The sequence below is a fragment of the Rana temporaria genome, chromosome 6 (assembly GCF_905171775.1).
Source record: "Rana temporaria chromosome 6, aRanTem1.1, whole genome shotgun sequence".
Taxonomy (NCBI): domain Eukaryota; kingdom Metazoa; phylum Chordata; class Amphibia; order Anura; family Ranidae; genus Rana; species Rana temporaria.
In genome coordinates this window covers 174990865-175013878 of record NC_053494.1, presented here as the reverse complement: position 1 = coordinate 175013878, position 23014 = coordinate 174990865, and positions in this window count along the sequence as shown.

Below are 23014 nucleotides of genomic sequence, written 5' to 3'. Positions count from 1 at the left end.
GTGAGGCTTAATTTGATGGTCGCTGGTGAGGCTGCATTTATGGGCACTGGTAGGCTGCATTTGATGGGCGCTGGTGAGGCTTTATTTGATGGGCGCTGGTAGGCTGCATTGATGGGCACTGTGAGGCTGCATTGATGGGTACTGGTAGGTGCTAAACAAGGGTACTAATAAGCTGGGAATCTGCTGAACAAAGGTACCAATAACCAAGGATCTGCTGAACAGGGGTACTGATGAGCTGGAGATCTGCTGAGTGGGGGTACTACTGAGCTGGGGTTCTACTGGGCCCCTTTAAAACAAATAGACAATAAACACCCACAGGGCATTTACCAAGCTTCATTGAAGCTTCAAAAAAGCATCACCAAAGCATTGAAAACACCTAAAAAAGCATGTTGAAACAGTGTAAACCCCCACATATACCCAGTCAAGTGAATAGTCTCAGATGATACACAGAGATTAAAAAAAATCCTCCTACATAAGTTTTACTTGTTTACCTGCAGTCTTTTCTTTTGTACATCCCTTCAAAAGTGCTGATTTTAGATGAAATCCTTCTACATTTTTCAGCATCACAGAAGAGGGCGTGGAAAGCTGCAGTTAGAGGTCTGAGACAATGTGTGAGAGCTGATTGGAGGAAAGGAACACACCCCCTTCACACACAGCAGAACTGTATACTGTAACTGTATAAGCTGTATACTGAGCTCTCCTCCCCAACACAAATCTTATCTTGTGTGTCAGAAAAAATTATCAGAAGACACTCATGCTGATAACAGACGAACGAAGCTACAGAGAGAAACGCCACTTAGGGAGAGACAAGTAAACACTACAGATATATGTTTAGATTTCATGACTGAAATGTACAACTACTTTAAAGGAATTGTAAATGAGCCCTTAGGGTTCAATTGGGTCACAGAAGTTCCTTCCAACTTACCAGGACCTGTTTGGGGGACAGCTATTGGCCTCATCATTAACCTTATTATATTACTTTATTTTTGGCTAAGTGAATGTACACAAGTAATCAATACACAAAATAGAAGAAAAGAAAATAAAAATTTTTTTTTTTAAAACATTTGTTGAATGACTGTCACAAGCATTTATCTATTTCCCCTTTATTTTCTCTGATATTATGACTTCCTATGATCATCAGTGCCATCTAGTGGCCAAAATACAGTACATTTTCTTTATATACCTCAATCAGAAATGATACCACATTTTGGTCATTAGCTGGGGTTGATGATCATAGGAAGTCATAGTATTTGGGAGAATATGGGAAAAATGTGTGCAACCTGGACAAATGCTTGCGATATTTGTCCAATGAAAGTTTTATAAATAGACCTACTTAACTACAGAACTACTAAAGTCTACTTTTTTTTTTTTTTTAAATAACAAACATGTTATACTTGCCTGCTCTGTGCAATGGTTTTGCAAATAAATAATTTTTCTTCATAAATTTGGCCCAAAATGTATTCTGCCACATGTTGTGGGCAAAAATAACCCAAATCAGTGTGTATTATTTAGTCTGCAGGGAAGTTATAGTCCACAAACTATGCTACATATCTGAAAATCGATCAATTCTGATTTACTGATGGCCTATTTCATTTTTTGAGGGAGAACTGTACAAAAGAAAATGACACCTTTTTGGAAAATAGACAGTCCAAGTTATTTAGAGGAATGGTGAGTTTTTGAACGTTGTGATTTTTCGGTCAGAATATTTTGGGAAATTAAAAATAAAAAGGCACATTTTTTTTTTTTTTTTTTTTACATACTGTCACCAGTGCAGTACAGTGTTGTCATATAACAGGTGTGCTGATGATCAGGGACACTGACTGGTAACAGTAAGTAATTATTTTTTTAACTTATTTCTTTTGTTTAAGTTTTTTTTTTTACGCAGCCATTTTTACTAAATGAAACTGATTTATATAGTGTGTTTTGTTGTGATTAGCTGTGATTGACCATATCTAATCACATGGTACAGATGGGCTGTGATTGGTCTGTCTGTACCTTGTGGTCACTGTGACCAATCACAGCTAGCAACACAATTGTACACAATGGATGGCACTAAAAGGAAGCCATCTATTGTTTACGATTGTCATGTGCTGCTGTGATTGGTCACAGCAGTTACATGGCGCTGGCAGCAGGCTGGTACACTGACCCAGCCATTGACACAGCCGGTGACAGATCACAGCGTAGAGTAGCCCCAGGGCTGCGCGAGGCATGATCTAGGAGGACATCACATGACATACACACAGATCGACAAAAGTCCTGTCTGGCAGTCATTTTGCTTTAGAACAGTGGTCAGCAACCCTGTCCTCAGGGCCCACTAACAGGCCAGGTTTGCAAAATAACTGAAACTTATCACAGTTGATATCATTTGCTGCTCAGTGATTGCAGTATTCTAGTCTGCTTCTCCCCAAGGTAATACATAAAACCTGGCCTGTTAGTGGACCCTGAGGACAGTGTTAATTACCACTGCTTTAGAGCATGCAATAATTGGAATCCAAAGATAAGAGTGTGTAAAAACTCACTTTTTCTCTCTTTATAACTAGGGATGAGCTCCGGTGTGTTTCTTACACTCCACATACAGAGCCCGCCAGGAAGTCTGCACGGCACTGCGCTAATCACAGGCAGTGAGACATTTCCCAATCTCTGCAGCCGAGCATCGGGACAATGTCTCCCTGTCTGTGATTAGTGCAGCGCCGTGCCGACTTCCTGGCGGACACTGCACGTGGAGTGTAAGTAACACACCGGAGCGCATCCCTAGTTTTGCTATCCTGGCTACCACTGCATCAAGAAATTGTCATTACCATCACTACCACTGGACATGGAGCGGGATGCCCTACCAGAGTCAGTATATATTATGACATTTGCCCACCATTACTTTGCCCAATGGCAGATGATAGTCTAGCAGTGTTGCCTCCTGATGGGACTGCAAAGGCAAATTCAAATTTTACTAATAGCAAACCTTTTCTTAGATTTGGATAAGAGTGGTGAAGAGATAGGACCACTGTCAGGTTTTTATTGTTGTATGTGTTTCAGTTAGGGAGATTTACTCTTTTTAATTGGCCTGATAATTAATATCATTGGACGTGAAGGTAAATCCAAAATGTTGCATCCCACCAAAAAGGAAATAGAGGGGACATTTTTCAATAAAATAAAAGAGAAAAACAATTGAGAGGGACAATAGCTCTCCCAGAGTGAGGGATTTAAAAGTGAGGAACGTCAATACTGTTTAAAGGTAAGCACACAAGACACAAATTGTTCAAAAAATTTATCAAAATGTAATAATACTCATTACAAACAGATATTCAAATATTAGCATGGACCACAATAGTTACAAAAGAGGTATAGATATCAGTGTGCAGCTGGCCAACAAGTTTCGCACAGGGGTGCTTCGTCAGGGCCTTGCAACTTTTCTTTTGAATTGTGTGGTCAACTCTGCTAAGAACTGAATTATATGTGCCAATACGCAGCCCACAGGTCCCAAAGGCTGAGAGGAGCAACCGGCCACGGCAGTGACCAGTGGTAGTCAGATCCACTAGGTCAAGATGTGCGGATATTAGAACGTTAGGAGACCCAATCAACAGATCAGAAGTCTGTGAATAACCATGGTAGTGTTCTATGTCCACAGGTTTGGGGAACGTCCAGTACAGCGTACGATAGGTAGTCATGGGCGGCTTAACAGGGGCTTGTGCCTCCTACTCCCAAGACGGCGTCTTGGGACCTGTGGGCTGCGTATTGGCACATATAATTCAGTTCTTAGCAGAGTTGACCACACAATTCAAAAGAAAAGTTGCAAGGTCCTGACGAAGCACCCCTGTGCAAAACGTATTGGCCAGCTGCACACTGATATCTATACCGCTTTTGTAACTATTGTGGTCCATGCTAATATTTGAATATCTGTTTTTAATGAGTATTATTACATTTTGATACATTTTTTGAACAATTTGTGTCTCGTGTGCTTACCTTTAAACAGTATTGACGTTCCTCACTTTGAAATCCCTCACTCTGGGAGAGCTATTGTCCCTCTCAATTGTTTCTCTCTTCTATTTTATCAAACTATGGGATTGTGAGACACTGTCATCTGTTTCTGGAAACAATCCGACTTCCTTTCTTTTATAGGGGACATTTTTCAATGGGGACTCTTATTTCTTAAGACATTTTTGAATTTTCACCCCCACGGAGAAACAAAATCTGTGAAAATGCACCCATAAGTCATGTTGAAGGCTGACAACCTGAGAAGTGTCAGCCCTGCTCAGTGTATTTTGCTAAACTACTCAAACACTCTTGATCTCAGATTTCTACAACATAAAGGTGAATAGTTTTTTTTTCATCCACTAAGAACTAGGAGGGCTAAAGAGTCTCTTTGAGATAAAACAGGAAGTGTGCACAGGACAGCTCTGAATTTCTGACAAGATCAACAGGTGTTTTTTTTGTACTTATCAAACAGGAAATAACAAAATTCTTCCACTTTACAGACCAAAAGCTGCAAACACGATATACACCTATATACACCTATATATTTATCTTGAAATATAAGCAGATGTAAAATAAATAGCAATCATAAACACCTATTTAAGGTGGGATTTAAGTTGAGTGTCTAAATAACCTAGTAGTGTATAAAAGCTTATTAGACAGAGCAGGTCATTAGTTATATAAGATATTTTTTATATGCACAGTCACATCAAAAGCACTAATATGTAGCACTGCAGGGGTGGGGCCATTGAAGTTGAGACAACTTAATTGGTGGTATTGGTACAGGCAATATCTTTTTCACTTATGGAATCCAGCCCTTCCAGCAAATCCAATTTGTTCTGCATCAGCAATCTTCAATTAAATAAAAAAAAAAAGGATGTATCGTAACTTTCAATGAGCCAATTACAATGATTAGCCATAACTTTATGAGCACCCACCTAATATTTAGTAGATCCCCCTTTTGTTGCCAACACAACCCTGACATGTCAAGGCATAGACTCCATTAGACCTCTGAAGGGCCTTCTTCCTGTACTGCATCCTGGCATCATCTCTTTCCTGGGTAAGCAACACATAAGCACCTGGCCACCTACATGATGTAAAAGAAAAGGTGATTCATCAGACCAGGCCACCTTTTTCCATTGCTCCATGGTCTAATTCTGATGCTTACATGCCCATTGTGGGCACATTGTGGCTGTGGACACGGATAAGCATGGGCACCCTGACCGGTCTGTGGCCATGTAGGCCCATACACAAACAAACTGCAAGCCCATTTTTTCTGCTTTCAGTTTCAACACATCACATTTAGGGACAACATGTTTACTTGCTGCCTATTATATCCCGCTATCAAATGCCAATGTAACAAAATAATAAATAGTATTCACTTGAAAGTGATTTAGAAGATTCTGTTTTTTTTTTTTAATAACAAACATGTTATACTTACCTGCTCTGTGCAATACGTTTGCACATAGCAGCCCTGATCCTCCTCTTCGAGGGCCCCCTGCTGGTGTTGCTGGCTTCTCCCCCCTTCCAAGTGTCCCCATAGAAAGCCACTTGCTATGAGGGCATTTAAAAGGAAAGCCTGGGGCTGCACCAAGCATGCCCCTGGCAAAAATAGAGTTTTTGAATATCTCGGTACCCAAGGATTGAGCAGAAGATATAATTACCCCTCCCTTTCCCTTTCCCCTTTCCCCTTTCCTCCCCTTTTCCCCCAACACCCCCCCCCCCCCCCATTTTCTTCCTGTTCCTTTCCTTCTGACTGTTTTTCTTCTTCAGTTATCCTCTTTTGGTAATGGATTACTTATTTTACTATATATGAATTTTGAAATTGTAGAACCCAGCATCCCTTAAGTGTCTCCCATGTCCGCCGCGGAGGGGATAATCTTCGGGTGCCTCTGGTGTGCTGTCTCTCTATCCATGGGTCTCTCCGGGTAAGCAATGTATGGATCCCCAAAGTATATGTCAATTGTATGTTACGTACAGTAGGTGAACGCGATATTGTGTCAATCTCGCTCCCTTTCTCGGCGAGATTGAGCACCTACGAGTCCCATCGCGGGAGCCAGCGCCGAGCTGGCTTGCCGCGATGGAGACAGAGCCGTCATAGAAGCGACGGGAGATCCGACTTGGATTCCCGCTAATTCTACACGTGTGCGGCGTTTGTTATGAATCCTGAGGGGGAAGTCCCCGCCGGATTTTAAATAAAAATCCGGCATGGGTTCCCCCCTCAGGAGCATACCGGGCCCTTAGGTCTGTTATGGGTTGTAAGGAGAGCCCCCCTACGACGAAAAAAACGGCGTAGGGGGTCCCCCTACAATCCATACCAGACCCGTATCCAAAGCACGCTACCCGGCCGGCCAGGAAGGGAGTGGGGACGAGCGAGCGTCCCCCCCCTCCTGAGCCGTACCAGGCTGCATGCCCTCAACATGGGGGGGTTGGGTGCTCTGGGGCAGGGGGGCGCACTGCGGCCCCCCCACCTCAGAGCACCCTGTCCCCATGTTGATGAGGACAGGGCCCCTTCCCGACAACCCTGGCCGTTGGTTGTCGGGGTATGCGGGTGGGAGGCTTATCGAAATCTGGGAGCCCCCTTTAATAAGGGGGCCCCCAGATACCGGCCCCCCACCCTAAGTGAATGGATATGGGGTACATCGTACCCCTAACCATTCACCTGTAGGAAAAATGTCAAAGTTAATAAACACACCACACAAGGGTTTTTAAAATAATTTATTTTTCTGTTCCGGAGGCTCCCCCTGTCTTCTTTATTAGCTCTGTTTACCAGGGGGGGGGCTTCTTCTTTGACGTCTTCGGGTGGGTGGGGGCCGCCGTCTGGTTCTCTTTCACCGCCGGGGGGGGGTTGCTTTTAAAAAAGCCCCCACCCCCTGGCGGGTTTCCTCCAGCGTCTTCGGCGGGGGGGCTTCTTCTTCCGCTATCCCGACGGGTCTTCTCCGCTATCCAGGGGGTCTTCTCAACTCTCCAGGGGTCTCCTTCTATGTTCGCCGCTCTCTGCTGTTGACTCGGCGCACCCCGGTTCTTCCTCTCGCTGTCCGGTGCCTTCTTCCGTGCTGTACGTCTTCTTCTCCTTCCGTGCTGTGAGTTCTTCTTCCGTGCTGTGACGTCATGTTCTTCACTTCTCTCCTTCTCCCGATGTTGACACGCCGCCTTTCCTCGCTGCAATGAGAAGTGCGTGGCTTGCATCGGATTTATATAGACCTCACAATCCCATCATGCTCTGGTACCTACCCATGTGATACCTACCCACGTGGGTAGGTATCACATGGGTAGGTACAGAGCATGATGGGACTGTGAGGCCTATATAGGTCCAATGCAAGCCGCGCACTAGATCTCGGCACCATGTCGCCGAGAATCAGCGCGATGCTGTCGTGCTAAAAACACAATATCACAAACACCTACTGTATTTAGTATATTTGCTTTCTTTCCTATTTTTAATTGTATGTAACTGTATATATTATATGTTATGGCTGTTTGACTATGAAATCATGATAATGACTTACCTTGTAGATGACAATGACTGTCTCCTCCTGAGAAAGCAGTTCACGCCGCGAAACATGTAAGGGACAAGATCTACTATATCCGATACTCGCTATCATATCATTGGGGTTCATCGACCTTTTGAATTTTTTTAAGAATAATGCATGGCTGTAACTATTGATTGTATAGATAATTTTGTACAAATGTTTTTTTCATCCCCCTGTTTTAACTATGTCTTTCTATTAATAAATTGTTATATTTTAATTATATCTTCTGCTCAATCCTTGGGTATCGAGATCCAAAACTCTATCTTTTTTTGCCAGGGGCATGCTTGGGGCAGCCCCAGGCTTTCCTTTTTAATACTAAACCATTGTGGATGATGGTACCCGCCCCTATTCAAAAACTACCTAAACTGAGGCACACCTTTAAACTATTGCTATGGGGGCACTTGTGTGGGGGTCTATTCACACACACATTGAGACTTGGCTCTGCCCCCACGCCCTCCTCACAGGATTTAATTGACAGCAGCAAGATCCCATGGCTCCCATTGCTGCCTCCATGTCCAGTTAGGAAAGAGAGAGGAGAGAGCTGCTGCTCACAGGCACAGCTCTGGATCAAGATCTGGTTCAAGTAAGTATTTAGGGGAAGGGGAGCTGAACACAGAAGTTTTTTTTTACCCTAATACAAAGAATGCATTAAGGTAAAAAAAAACTTCTGCCTTTACAACCACTTTAATTAGATACACATCTAAGATGCTGACAAGGCACACACACGAGGCTTCTGCAGATTAATCATTATTTCATGTTCTCTGCTGATGTTAAAACCAAACATATTTTTAAAGGTAAACACTGTATTACGAACATCTATTTGCCTGTCAATAAGCTTAACGCCTTCTGCCATTTTTTTATTTTTTTATTTATTGATTTACAACGAGCAGATCCGACATACAAAATCTATTTTATTAACCCAGAGTTTGCATTTAGAAAATGTGTTAAGCAATATTGGCCAAGCGCTCAAAGGCTAAAAATTCTACAAAATAAATGCACATTTAGCAATAGTTAATCTCTTTTAATCCCTGCATTGCCCAAAGTAGATTTGACAGGAAAGTTTTAGCATTTAAAACTGTGTTTTAAGAGTAAACATTTTTTTTTAAATTATTACTAGGGATGTAATTTTCACACAAATAGAGCTTGTATTTGGTGGTATTTAATCACTGCTTGGTTTTGTCAAGACAGATTTTTTAGTTTGTTATAAAATGTTGAAAACAGGTAATTTTTCTCCTTCATTGATGTGCGCTGATGAGGCTGCACTGATGGGCACTGATAAGGTGACACTGGTGGGCACTGGTGAGGCGGCACTGGTGGGCACTAAAAGGTGTCACTGATGGGTGTCACTGATAGGTGTCACTGATGGGTGTCACTGAAGGGCAGATAACCGATATTCTGTTTACATCATGTAATCAGCTGTCATTGGATGACAGCTGATCACATGGTAATTAGCAGGGATCAGCCTCAGGGGACGCGCAGGCAGCTCATGCACGGGAGGATGTCTTGAAGCCCTCCCGGGAATTAAGGCCCACCCTGTAGCCGTCATTCGGCTATAGTGTGGGGGAGAGGAGGATAAAATACAACTATGATAACAATTATGGACCATTAATTTCTTTGTAAGTGGGCAAACTTACAAAATCAGCAGGGGATTAAATAATTATTTTCCCCAAAGTAGCAGCCAGTGGGAGAAACCACACATTTGGGGGGGGGGGGTGCTATCCGACACATCTGTCGCTTCCCTAGCTCTATAAGAAGGCAAAATTTGAACTCAGAAGATGACTTCAGTCAACAATAGTAAGAACAGTAAATATTGAATTATATTTGGTTGCTGTGGGTTACTATTGTTTGCTGCTACGCTTTGCCTTAACGAGTGCCTGTATGTGTTGTATTGCAGCATATAATTTCAGCACAGCTTAAACATGAGGAACCTCTGCTGATTTGACTTGCCAACTATGAAACTATGTAAATATGTTAGAACACATTGTGCAAACACAAACCTGTTTAATGTACGAGGCATACTAAGAGACAAGTAAATATTTTTAGAGTCCTTAGGGAATTTCCCTTAAAGGGCTTTTCTACATGCAAAATTAAATTGGAGAATTATTACGCCACTCAGTGACCAGAGCAAATATGGAAAGTCTACCTGCTTGGGTAATAACCAATCAGCTGCTTGAACCCATCGTTGTAGGTTTTTAAGCCCCCCCCCCCCAAAAGGCTAAGCTGATTCTTTTTTTTTGTTTACACAACTGGCAATAATGGACCACCAACAGGTCTGAATTGGCTCTCGGGTTTGTGGCTATAAGGAAAACTCTTGTGTCCTAATTTGCCATAATACCACCATTATGATTGCCCTCAAAAGGGCCGGTTGGATCTGTAAGATTAGATGTCGCATCCCCTCCCCTTACATTAGATGTCAAGAGCCACCCCACCATCAGAAGTTGAGTCCCCCACTCTCCCTTACATCACAGTGCACCCCCCTTTCCTTATGTTGCTGCTGGGAAGAAGCTGGATGCATTGCTTGAAAGCAGAAAGTAATGGCCCATACACACGATCCGAATATCGGACGAAAACGATCGTCCGAGGAAGAATCGTACGATTTTCGGATCGTGTGTACACTACTTTCGAGAGCCGATCACGACAGTCCATCCGATATTATTAGATCGGACAAGCACGAAAATTTTCCTCGTACGATGTCAGATCGTACGATTTTCGTTTAGTCAGTATAGTTGTCGTCCAAAAATACAATACAAATACATTACAACACATGACATCACTTCCGATTATTTTTTTCTGTCGTACGAGAATTTTCGTGACTTTAATAACCTATTTCATTTTACTTGCGACTATTAAGCGAAAAAAGTTGTACGATCCGTCGTACGATATTTGGATCGTGTGTATGGGCCATAAGGGTCTGGAGTAAGACCAGAGGAGGGCTGGAGCTCTCCTGCATCAGCAGGAGAGGTGCAAGGGCAACACGAATTGGCCTGGAGGGCCGGATTCGGCCCGCGGGCTTTTTTTTTTTACACCTGTGCTCTATATAATTGCCTTTTTATAAGATTCCTACATTTTTCTCTCCTAGTGAGTCTACCTAACAAAAACTTAGGAAAGCTTCATCTTATTACTCAATTAAGCTGGTAGGCCCATTTACACTATAGGGAAACATGTAGGGGGTCGGAAAACAGCATTAAACTGATCTTCCCAGTAAAGTGCTATGCAAGGGGATGTCAGCACAAGTCTGAACATTGGAGGACAAGCATGCTGTGTTCCCAGCACATGCAGAAAACCCACCACGCTGGGATGGATGTGCTCTTAGGCCTAGCATAGTCAGTTTGAGATAGGAAAGCAGGGAAACTGTCAGGAACACCAGGTATTTTACACAAAGGAATCAATACAAGGAGAAAAGGATACTTTTAACACAAGTACATGAGCAACAACAAGCACATATCTGGAATATGGAATGTTGGGGTAATGCATACCTCCTAACTTTTTTAGATGGGAACGAGGGACACCTATTAACAAAAGTATTTAGGCATTGGAGGGACCCCGCTGTCACGCTCCCTTAATAGAGAATTATACAAAAAATAAATTACATTTTTTTTACCACTACTATTCTTTTATATTGGCTATTAAAATTTACAAATGCAGCAATTTAGAAATTGGATGAAAGGTTTAACACTGTCGAACACTTTTTGAAAGATAAAAAATGCATTTTATTTACAACTATATAGATCAGACCAAAATTAGGGACAAGAGAGGGGAAAAGAGAGACAGAGGGACAGAGGGGCTTTGTTCCAAATCAGGGACAGTTGGGAGATATGGATAACATATTCTTTAACCACTTGCTTACTGGGCACATATACCCCCCTCCTGCCCAGGTGAAATTTCAGCTTCCGGCACTGCGTCGCTTTAACTAACAATTGCGCGGTTGTGCGACGTGGCTCCCAAACAAAATTGACATCCTTTTTTCCCCACAAATAGAGCTTTCTTTTGGTGGTATTTGATCGCCTGTGCGGTTTTTATTTTTTGCGCTATAAACAAAAAAGAGCGACAATTTTGAAAAAAATACAATATTTTTTACTTTTTGCTATAATAAATATCCAAATTTAAAAAAAAAAAAACACATTTTTTTTCTCAGTTTAGGCCGATACGTATTCTTCTACATATTTTTGGTAAAAAAAAAAAAATCGCAATAAGTGACTGGTTTGCGCAAAAGTTATTGCGCCTACAAAATAGGGGACAGAATTATTATTTTTTATTATTTTTTTTTTTTACTAGAAATGGCGGCGATCTGCGATTTTTATTGGGACTGCGACGTTATGGCGGACACATCGGACACTTTTGACACATTTTTGGCGCCATTGACATTTATACTGCGATCAGTGCTATAAATATGCACTAATTACAGTATAAATGTGACTGGCATTGAAGGGGTTAACACTAGGGGGTGAGGAAGGGGTTAAATGTATCCCTGTATAGTGTTCTAACTGTAGGTGGAGGGGGGGTGACTGGGGGGGTGACCAATCTGTGTCTCTATGTACAAGAGACACAGATCGGTCTCCTCTCCAGAGACAGCACCGCTGTCTCTGTGTAAAACGGCAATGAGAGATGATCTCATATGTTTACATATGAGATCATCTCTCATTGGCCGCACAGATCGCCTAGCAAACGGCCACTCTGATTGGCCGTTCGCAGCGATCTGTAATTGGCTGTGTCCAAGGGACACGGCCAACACAGATTTTCCCCGCTGCGCGCTCTGGAGCGCGCGCGGGGAACGCCCAAAGGGGCGGACGTCTATTGACGTCCTGTTGGATTTTGGGATCTGCACTGTAGCCGTCATTCGACTATAGCGCGGGTCCCAGGAGGTTAAGATATACTGTAATTGTATTTTCAAAAGTAATTTTCAGTATTTGTAAGTCTGCAACTTTTTTTTTTGTAAAACCTGATGGCCCTTCCTTGAGGGTCCTTTTTCAGTCAATTCCCATTATAGGGTGACAGTGCTCTGTCCAAGTCTCCCATTTGTGCTCCTGTGTTGTTACATGGGCTTCCAATGGAGACTACAAGTGACCTCTTCAATGTACCTTACATCGGAATGGTCTACTGTTGTCATCATCATGAAATTTGCCCAAGAGATGCCATGCAGCCATTGCTGGAGTGTTGGCATATAGGTAGGAAGTGGTTGTATAGATGCTGGAGCCAGTCAGCACCACTGACACTTTACATTAGAGAAAATCTGTAATTTGCCCATTTAGAGCCATGCAAAATGTTGTTTTAACCCCTCTTCCCCACTAGCATATGTTCAGGAAGGAAGAAATACTTCCAAGTATGAACGAACGTCATTCACTAACTTGCTAGTTTAACTAAAAACCCGTAAAAAGACCCTAGCTCCCATTTAGAATGAAAACATTCCAATAACAGTAGATGAAAAAAAAGGCAGAGATGTTTTTTTAGCAACGCAATTCCATTTAGCTGATCGAATGCGCCACCTTAAACAGCCTACTCGTTTCAGGACAAGTTTATTATCGGAGATCTAATATTAGTGTAACCTTCATATTTTATTGTATTCACATAACACGGACAATATATAACCTAAAGCAGAGAGAAATGTTCCAAAAACAATGAAACAGCTGGTCAATCTTGTCATCGTTATCAAATTCACGCAGCTGTTTTAAAAAAAAAGAAAATCCCCAAGGCCTCGATGTACTTTTCTCTGTAATGTGTGTTCTTAAAAGAAAAGCCATCAAGTGAGCCACATGCGCTAATATACACATAGAAATGACAGATTGTCACTGTGACCGCTACACACACACTAAAAATTCGTATTAAAGTTCAATTATTAGAACACTATAACATAATCCAATATCGCAAGACATAATTTCAGCCATTTCCACTGTAATTATTACACATGACATTTAGGCCAACGCGTGTATTTATTACAGTAATTTCATGGAAAGCGAATCTAACTATTTGTCTTTCAGCTAAGATTTGAAAAGGTTGTAGTCTGCACTTGTAAGGATAGAGAACTTCTTACGTTGTTTTCAGGGAAGCAACAAAATGCAACTTGCCCTCCTGAGAACCGCAGGAGCCCTAAAACCCCAGGCACTCAATAACGCCAACACATTGCGATTTTCCTTTACGGTGATGAGTGCGGCTTTACTGCACAGTCCAGAGGGATAGGTGGCAACGGCTGGTTGGTATTTACCTAATTAAAGGAAATGTCCACAATTGTTAATAACAAAGGGCCGTCGTATCTCTGTTTCTATCTATGCGACTGATTCATAGAATCAGTTACGCATAGATAGCCAGAAGATCCGACAGGTGTAATTGTTTTACACTGTCGGATCTTAAGATGCAATACCGCGGCCGCCGCTGGGGGGAGTTTGCGTCGTAAACCAGCGTCGGGTATGCAAATTAGCAGTTACGGCGATCCACGGCGGTTTTTCGCGTTCGCTACGTCGCCGCTAGTATAGTTTCCCGTCACAAAGTTAGTCGTCGTTTTTGGTGCCCTAACTTTAGTCAGCAAGCGTATTGCTGTCTAAAGTATGGCCGTCGTTCCCGCATCGAAATTTAAAAAATAACGTCGTTTGCGTAAGCCGTCCGGGAATACGGAATTACGCTACGCGTGTCGCCGTTCGAAAAAATGACGTCACGGGGCGCAATGCACGACAGGAGTTCGGAAACGGAGCATGCGCGGTAGGTCCGGCGCGGGAGCGAGCCTAATTTAAATGGCACACGCCCATTTAAATTGGCCCGCCTTGCACCTGAGGCCGCCGGCGTAGGTTTTCATTGCAAGTGCTTGGTGAATCAGGCACTTGCGATGAAAAATTGCGGCGGTGTAACGTATCTACGATACGTTACGCCGCCGCTCTTCTATGTGAAGAGCGGCCCAAAATATATATAAATATCCAGTACATGGCTTGAGATAGAACATAGTTATTTTTTTGGAACTGTACAGTTGCCTTGTGCTTTGATCTTTGTACATTATGGATATGAATTTTTGAAGTAAAGGAATTTGCATTATTTGGATATCTCATCCTTTCTTTTATTTTCACTATATTGTCAAAAGTATTGGGACGACTGTCTTTACACGCACATGAACTTTTATGGCATGCCAGTCTTAGGCCGGGTACACACGGACAAACATGTATGGTGAAAGCGGTCCGTCGGACCGTTTCCACCATACATGTCTGCCAGAGGGCTTCTGTACGATGGTTGTACACACCATCGTACAGAAGTCCGCGCGTAAACAATACGCGGGGCGTGTCCGCGGTGTCGCCGCGTCGATGACGCGGTGTCGCCGCGACAATGACGCGGCGACGTGGGCGGCCCGCCTTTAAAATGCTTCCACGCATGCGTCGAAGTCATTCGACGCATGCGAGGGACGGCGGGCGCCTGGACATGTACGGTAGGTCTGTACTGACGACCGTACATGTCCGAGCGGGCTGAATTCCAGCGGACTGTTTTAAAACAAGTCCAGGAATATTTGTCTGCTGGGAAAAGGCCCGGCGGGCAAATGTTTGCTGGAATTCGGCCCGCTCGCGCCCACACACGACCAAACATGTCTGCTGAAACTGGCCTGCGGGCCAGTTTCAGCAGACATGTTTGCTCGTGAGTATGGGGCCTCAGGCCCATAATCTCAAAAGAGAGACGACGGCGCATCTCCAGATACGCTGTCGTATCTCTGCCTAGCACCGTCGTATCTATGCAACTGATTCTTAGGCCCCATACACACGATAGAATCCATCCGCAGATAAATCCCAGCAAATGGGTTTCTGCGGATAGATCCTATGGTGTGTACACGCCAGCGGATCTGTTTCCGCGGAGAAATCTCCTCTGGGATGGATTTCAGCAGATTGGATATTTGCTGTGCTGCACAACATATCCATCTGCTGAAATCCATTCCAACGGATGGATCCGCTCGTCTGTACAGACTTACCGGATCCATCCGTCCAAAGGGATTCCCCGCACGCGTCGTAATGATTTGACGCATGCGTGGAATTCCTTTTATGACAGCGTCGCGCCCGTCGCCGCGTCATAATAGCGGCGACGGCGCGACACGTCATCGCCAGAGGATTTCAGCGCGGATTTCAATGCGATGGTGTGTACACGCCATCGCATAGAAATCTTCTGAAATCCTCGAGAGGATTTATCCGCGGATACGGTCCGCTGGACCGTATCTGCGGATAAATCCTCTCGTGTGTATGGGGCCCTAGAATCAGTTACGCATAGATATTCATTAGAACCGACAGGCGTAAGTCTCTTACGCCGTCGGATCTTAACTGCAATTTTTTTTTGCCCGCTAGGTGGCGCTTCCGTCGATTTCCCCGTCGAGTATGCAAATTAGCTAGATACGCGAATTCCCGAACGTACGCGCAGCCGACGCAGTAAAGTTACGACGTTTACGTTAGGCTTTTCCCGGCGTAAAGTTGCCCCTGGGTCTATGAGGCGCAGTCAATGTTAAGTATGGCCGTCATTCCCGCGTCGAAAAATTATAAAATTACGTCGTTTGCGTAAGTCGTCCGTGAATGGTGCTGGACGTAATTTACGTCCACGTCAAAACCAATGACGTCCTTGCGACGTCATTTAGAGCAATGCACGCTGGGATATTTTAGGGACGGCGCATGCGCAGTTCGTTCGGCGCGGGGACGCGCTTCATTTAAATGAAACACGCCCCCTACCCGCCGAATTTGAATTCCGACGGGTGATTTACGCTATGCCGCCGCAACTTTACAGGCAAGTGCTTTGTGAATAAAGCACTTGCCTGAAAAACTTGCGGCGGCGTAACGTAAATGAGATATGTTGCGCCCGCACAAGTTTGCGCCCATCTACGTGAATCTGGGCCTTAGTCCGTAGGGTTCAATTTTAAGTTGGCTCACCGTTTGCAGCTATGACAGCTTCAACTCTTCTGGGAAGGCTGTCCACAAGGTTTAGGAGAATGTCTATGGGAATGATTGACCATTCTTCCAGAAGCGCATTTGTAAGTTCAGTGAGGCACTGATTTGAACGAGAAGGCCTGGCTCGCAATCTCTGCTCTAATTCATCCCAAAGGTGTTCTATCAGGTTGAGGGCAGGATTATGTGCAGCCCAGTCAAGCTTTACCACCCCAAACCTGCTTATCCATGTCTCTATGGACCTGTTGGAGCAGGAAGGGGCCATCCCCAAACTGTTCACACAAAGTTGGGAGTGTGAAATTGTCCAAAATGTCTTGGTATGGTGACACCTTAAGAGTTCCCTTCACTGGAACTAAGGGGCCAAGCCCAACCCCTAAAAAACAAGCCAACACCATAATCCCCCCTCCACCAAATGATTTGGACCAGGGCACAAAGCCAAGTCCATAAAGACATGGATGAGAAAGGCAGGCTCTGTAAGATGTGTGACACAGCAAGGAAGTAAATGTGCAGGGATCTCCGCAAAGTAAGTTTTCCAAACAGTAAAATTGTTCAGATACAATACATGCATAATAGGAGCAGGTTAGAAATGAGTTTACATTTTGACCATAAGTACACTTTAAACTTTTACTAAAACTTTAAAGTTTAAAGTTTTAGTAAAGGCTAACTTTATTTTTAAAAACATTCCTTCACCTTTCCTCCTACCTATCCTGTATACCCTATATAAGTAAAATCTGTGTACTTACCTTATTTTAATCTGGTCCAAACTGGTTACATAATTCAGCAGATCCGGCTACCCTGTGTAAAGAAGCACACCACAACGAGTGTGAATTCCCAAAGATATCACGTCACCCATAGCCGCTGCTCTCTCCCACTGGGGAGCCAGAACTGCTAGATCACGTGACCTGACTGGGTCGGATTGAAAATAGGTAAGTATGTGAGCAGGGTCGACTGTAAGGTGTCACATGGAGTGACACCTCGTCTGAAAGCATGCTCACAAATGCCCGAGACCAATCGGAGGCTGCGGTCATGTGAGAAATCAAAAATGAAGTCTCTGATTTAGAAATGAGCGACTTGTATGCAGAAATAATGTACAGAGTTTCTCTGTGAGATGTCTTGTCCCATGACACTGCACACCTGTAACTGACATATGTTGCATTTGGATGGGTATGCAGAGCCTTCACCCACTCCACCAGTCCAGCATACCTCTGTTACCTCACTCCCAGTAACAGAATAGTGTCCCACCAAGCACATATCTGTCCCCATGCATATTTTTTCACTTCCTGTAGATAGTGATTAGGCCTTGAATCTCTGTAACACTAACCGGAGGAGATGGACAGCTAGGGAGGGAGTCAGTGCACCGACCCACTTGCTACTGGAGGACCTGTCACATAACCAGGTACCATGCCAAACGACTGGTTGTTGTAGCTGTTCCTATCTTCAGTTACCCATGGCAACTGCTGTAAATGATCTTCATTGCCTTGTGAGTTAACCTTCTGTAGCAATGTTACACATACCCAATAGTGCTTTTACAGAGCCAAGTTCTTTAGGATACTCCATAACCCAACATGCACCCCTTTGAATAACTTCAAACCAGGCTCAGAACAGATTAAATAACTGTACTGTAGACTTGTCATAACAGCAGCAACAGAGTAAACATCCTTTTCCTAATGAACACCAATTGCAGCTGCCCCAGCATACCTGCACAGGTGAAGTCCTTATGGGTAAAGTCCATACTTGGAAAATCCAGAGTGGCAGTGTCCATAACAATGGTGTCCTCACATGTCTGCATCTCTGTAGTGTACAACATGTCCCAGCAACCTTCTTCTTTGATAGTTCCCACTCTTTACTTCACTCTCTGGGGACCCAAACCTCTCCCCTTTTATAATAGATGGGAAGGGATGTTGGACCCCAAAAAGCCTGCAAACTTGACCAGAGAAGGCAGCAAAACATGGATACCCTTCTCTCTGACTTGGGCAGCTGGCTTGTTAACTAACTACAATAGGCAACCTGCCTACAAGTACACATATCTAGTATTTATACATGGTATGCAGGATAGATAGGAGGAGGGGATATGGAGCATTTTTAAGAAAAGTTAGAGTTGACCTTATATCCCACTTTACATTTTCTTATCATTCCAATGTATGTAACTGACCTAAAGAGGAATGCTTGTAATGGGTTTTTTTCTCAGCACAAATACATTTAACTTCTAAGTGCAGTAAAATTTTATTTCAGTTATCAAAACAGAGTACATTGCCAATAAATACGTTTATTTACAATAAAGTGATTGCTTAGTGAATTAAACATCATCATATCATTCAGGTTCAGGCAGGGTACTATCTTAGCATGAGATCAACTTACAATATATTTGGCTGTTAAATTGATAAGGTCAACCAATACATTGCAAAAAAGTTGCAGAGCAAACACATGACTCTGATTGTTTCAACTGTACTTGACAGGATAAATGGCACTTGTAAATACATTTACTCATACAACATTAAGGACTTATTCATACCATGTTCAGTGACCTTTGTTTTTTTCACACCAGATCAACGCAGGTCACTGCTAGGGTGACAAGAAAACAATGTTTTTCTATGTGCCTCGTTCACAGCATAATGTTGTGTACATGTGCAACCTGTCTGCAAGTTAACAAGACACACATGCAACACAACTGAAAGTAAAGATATAAGAAATGATTTGGTGTTAGCATTTTGAATCTTCCAGGGACCTGTCACTTTACAACAGATGACATGAAAACGCTTGCCAACTTGCTTAAAAAAGCAACGTGATGCAACACAATGTGCATTAAGGGCAGGTTCACACCACAATTTCTATGTTCCAGATGTGTTTCTGTATGTGTGTTTTTTATGTGCTCTGGTGAATTTTTCTCCCCTCTTTTTTTCTCATCTCAGTTCAGGATGTTTAATGCATTTTGCCACGTTCCAGATGCATTCTATACGGAACACAATGCACTGGCAATGAACAAGAGCCATTGTAATACATAGAAAACACTGTGAATGTGTTTTTTAATGCAGATTTAAAACGTACTGGACTGCATCTGGTGTGAACCAGCCCTAAACGCATATCAATGCACATGCATTTTCAATGTGTTGAGTTTTTATGTGGAGTATAGTGTAAGGTTCCAGTAAAAAAAACACAGAGGGTAAGTAAAAGGTTTTGGGATATGTGTGTTTGGGTAGTGACTGGGGAGGTCAGAAGAAGAAGGGGTAGGGTCGAGGCTGGGTGGAGTTTTTCACCATGTCAGTTGCTAAACTTAAAGTCTAACCCAGGGGTGTTAAACTCAATTTCATCATGGGCTGCATCAGCATTATGATTGTTCTCAAAAGGGACAGTTGAATCTGTAAGATTAGATGTCCAGCGAATCCCCTTCCCTTACATTAGATGTCAAGAGCCACCCCACCATCAGAAGTTGAGTTCCCCACTCTCCCTTACATCACAGTGCACCCCCTTTCCTTAAGCTGCTGCTGGGAAGAAGCTGGATGCATTGCTTGAAGAAAAAAAGTAGGGGTCTGGAGGAGGAACAGAAGAGGGCTGGAGCTCTCCTGCAGCGGCAGGAGAGGTGCGAGGGCAAGGGCAACATAAAAAGGCCTGGAGGGTGCGAGGGCAACATAAAAAGGCCTGGAGGGCCGGATTCGGCCCACGGGCCTTGTGTTTGACCCCCGTGGTCTAAGGTGTCTTTGACCAAAGTTAGGATGTAGGTAATGTTTCACCCTAAGCAACCAGATTCTCTCAAATATGGTTGTAGAATCTGCAACACTACCCCTGCAGGAGTCATTTGTTAATTTGGCTTCTCTGTTACCTGTTATCTAGATATCTTTATCTCAGCTGTGAATTAGCACCAGGAAATAAATACAAGGATGTTTAGTGGTAAATGAACTTAGTGTAATGGTATGTGTTAGAGTAAATGGGATTAATTTATGAATCAGCAAAGTCAGCAATAAACAGTGCATGTAAGCATTAAGTGCAATGTGAATAACAATACTATAACTCAGCCCTCAAAAAATCCACTCGCCTGCTCGCATTTTGCGAGTGGATTTTGAGGTCTGGCGAGAAAGGGTTGCCTGGGAGAGAGGGGGGCGAGCACTGCCAGCCAGCGGGTTGTATGAGAGTCCTTCTCCCAGTGCTTGTGGAGGGGAAGAGAGAGGAGAGAGCCGGCTGTATGATTCAGAGAGCGGGGGACATTACTAGCAGCTTTCTTTGCAATAGCCGAATGTTCCCCGCACTCTCTGTCACACACAGCCCCGCCCCCTTGTCCCAGGGAATTTGACAGACAGATCGCCTGTCCAATCCCGGGACGAGTGACATGAATCAAAGTTCCCCGGCCAGGGGGCGGGGCTGTATTGTGTCGCCGCACAGCGGGAACACACAGAGATTTAAATCAAAGCTGTCCCTCTGCGCTCTTATCATCCGGCCGGCTAATGCTCTTCCTCTCCTCTGTTCCCCTGCATTATGGACACAGGTAGGCAGCATTATCTACACGGGTAGGCAGCATGATGGACACGGGTAGGCAGCATGATGGACACGGATGAGTCTGCATTGGTGAACACGGGCAGGCTGCATTGGTGGACATGGGTGAGGCTGCATTGGTGGACACGGGTAGGCTGCATTAATGAGCACGGATACTTTTGCATAATTCTGCATAAAACATTTAATGTGTAATTTCATGAGATAATTTATGAGGGCGTGTTTAGGGGTGGAATTAGGGGAAGGGCAGGGTAGAGGTTGGGTGTGGCAACTGGTGGCGAGTAACCATTGAGGCCTGGCTTGTAGCTCAGGACTTAAAATGTTGAGCCCTGCTATAACTAGTTTAGAGGGCCCACTAGAAGAATGGCTAGGATATGGTGCAATGTCCCCTGAAAGGTACCTTTTAGCATAAGCAATAGGTGAAGGTCTCTGTGTAACAGCTGTAAAGGCACAGTCTATAATCCTAACTTTTCAGCCGGCTAGCGATGGAGCCAAACTGTACTGTTGGCGCACATTAGAATAGCACCAGTCAAGCCTGCAGGAAGCAATAAGGCTACTAGATGGCTGTATGGTCAGTTCCTAAAGGGCTCAGTCTCTCTAGCAGGAGATAGCAAATCCCCACACCAGTAGCTCATCAGTCCCAGCGATATTGCAGCTCACCACCCAGTCACATACAACTGCAACTAGTGTTTTCCTCACTCTCCATTCCTAGCCAAGCAACTGGCTACATATGTATCCAACATTGCCCAGGTAATTCAAGTCTTTACCTTTTTGTGGCTCATAGTTTTAAATTTCATACTTTTGTGACGTATGTAAAGTTACATTTCAAACCAGGTCGTTCAGTAAATTTGCAAGTCTACCTTAATAAATTCACGACATGCCATAATACTTTAGACCAGGGGTAGGCAACCTCGGCCCTCCAGCCATGGCCCTCTGCGTCTAGGAGTCATGCCTGTGATTGTCAGGGTTTTGCAATGTCTCATGGGACTTGTAGTTTCAAAACAGCTGGAGGGTCAAGGTTGCCTACCCCTGCTGTAGACAATAACAGTATGATTGAGCCTTTTATTAAATTTTGATTTGTCCCAGGCCCACCAGAAGAGGAAATGCACCAATGGACTTGTGAGAAGCTTCTCAAGTTGTTTTAAGCATATGCCTGTGGAAGCCTCTATTCCCCAAGTGTACGCCTGACTGTAGGGAGTCTACAGTTTATGTCCAATCAAAAGGACTGTCACTTTAAATCCCAACTTCAGCCAAATGGTATTTTTTAAATATTGCATAGAGCTGGGAAAGATAAGAACTTCTGACAGCTTGTAAATGCTGTTTGACAACTGCCATATAGGCAGGTAGTGAAGGAAAATATCCCTCAACAATGAAAACCTTGCAACGGTTCTAAAACTGTGTTCCGATTGGGGAGATTTATCCTTATCTTATGTCGTGTCATCTGTCAATTAGTAAGTGAGATTTTACTTTACTTCCTGATCTTTTTTGACACCACATAGACAGGCATCATTCCTGCTATGTATTTGACCATTTTTCACAGAAATCACAAAATACATTTATTCCAAGAACAGATTGTAGTTATAGGGGAACTGGCACTTTATGGAATGATGTGTTCTTTTCCTTGAAATGTGGTGTAGTTTTGATTTTGTTCTATCACAAAGTATGAGACACTGCAACTGCCTTGAACTTTTCTTGGACATAAAAATGTATTTATCCTTGGGACGAGTTTCACTCTACAAGGATGAAAAAAAGAGATCTGTTAAGGAGACAATAAAATTAGACAACAAAATAAAACATTAAACTGGAAAATCGTTTAAAACATATAAATCCCTTAGCGGTTTTTGGACTATATACTGTATTTTACAGCAACCCTTAACATTTTAAATGAACCTCAGCCAATGGAGGCTTGCTGATGTTTTACTTACAGCATGCAGGGTAGCATGGTAAGTTTCTATATACAAGTGCACTTCATATAGAATGGCACCACAATGCACCAATCTTAGTTCTGTGCGTTAATGATAATGAGCACTGTAGTAATTTTGAAGGGCACCCTTAAAGTGTATGTAAACCCTCACCTTGTAAAACAATACATTCAGTTTAAGGTCCCTTGCACACGGCGTCATAATTTACTGATGTTTACTCAGGAAC